General features: G+C 39.2%; 1 protein-coding gene across 1 annotated transcript in view; it reads left to right on the top strand.

Annotated features, from left to right (window-relative positions):
• The window catches only part of ALDH9A1 (aldehyde dehydrogenase 9 family, member A1), a 29315-nt gene that overhangs the window by 26538 nt on the left and 1447 nt on the right, over nt 1–1330 (top strand). The gene's annotated exons all lie outside the window — the stretch shown is intronic.

Here is a 1330-nt window from a genome sequence, read left to right on the forward strand (position 1 = left end):
GCAGTAGTAGGCAGTTTTCTAAGCCTGCTTTTTACACTTAGGATTATGCTGTTTCTAGGGTGATGTGCAAAGTTAAATTTTTTTGTAGCTTGGTGGTCAGGAACCTGGGAAGGAAGGTCCAAGTCTCCCTTGACAACCTGATGTTCACTTCTCTTTGAGCTCTGAAGACAAGATTGAGGAGCTGCCTTTTGATTTGGGGATAGAGTAGGTTAAGTGCTCTTACGTTGCTTTACCATCCAATACAGACAAAGTCCAATGACAAAGGATGGTAATGCCAATATGCCTTTTTTTTTTTTTTAACAGCTTTACTGGGATAATTCGCACACTATATGATTCACTCATTTAAATTGTACAATTCCAGTGGTTATTAATATATTTACAGAATTGTGCAACCATCACAGTAATCTATTTTTAGGACATTTCATCATCCCAAGAAGAAACTGTGCATATTAACTATTATACTCCATTCCCACTCCCCCGACCCCAGCCTCTGGGCACCACTAATCTACTTTCTGTCTCTATGGATTTGTCTGTTCTGAACATTTTATATAAATGAAATCATACACTATGTGTCCTTCCTTTACTTAGTATAATGTTTTCAAGGTTCATTTATGCTGTAGCATGTATCAGTACTTTATTCCCGAATAATATTCCATTGTATGGATATATATCACCTTTTTTTTTTTTTCTGAGACAGAGTCTTGCTCTGTCACCTGGGCTAGAGTGCTGTGGCGTCAGCCTAGCTCACAGCAACTTCAAACATCTGGGCTCAAGTGATCTTCCTGCCTCAGCCTCCCAAATAGCTGGGACTATAGGCACACACATGCCCAGCTAATTTTTTACATTTTTAGTAGAGATGGGTTCTGGCTTCTGCTCAGGCTGGTCTTGAACTCCTGAGCTCAAGCAAACCTCCTGCCTCGGCCTCCCAGAGTGCTAGGATTACAGGTGTGAGCCACTGCATGGAGCCAAGATATATGCTATTTTTTGTTTATCCATTCATCTGTTGATGGATATTTGGGTCATTTACACTTTTCGACTATTATGAATAATGCTGCTGTGAACATACATGTATGAGTCTTTGTGTAGACATATATTTTGATTTCTGTTGGGTATATATCTAGTGGTGAAATTGCTGCGTCATATGGTCACTTTATGTTTTAACATTTTGAGGAACTGCCAAACTGCTTTACAAAGTGGTAGCACCATTTTATTAAATACATCCCCACCAACAATTCATAAAGGTTCCAATTTTTCCACATCCTTGTCGGCTCTTATTATTGTCAGTCCTTTTGATTATAGCCATCCTTGTGGATGTGACACGGTATCTTAT

This window comes from Propithecus coquereli, unplaced genomic scaffold (genome assembly GCF_000956105.1).
Source record: "Propithecus coquereli isolate 6110/MARCELLA unplaced genomic scaffold, Pcoq_1.0 Scaffold140, whole genome shotgun sequence".
NCBI classification, from domain to species: domain Eukaryota; kingdom Metazoa; phylum Chordata; class Mammalia; order Primates; family Indriidae; genus Propithecus; species Propithecus coquereli.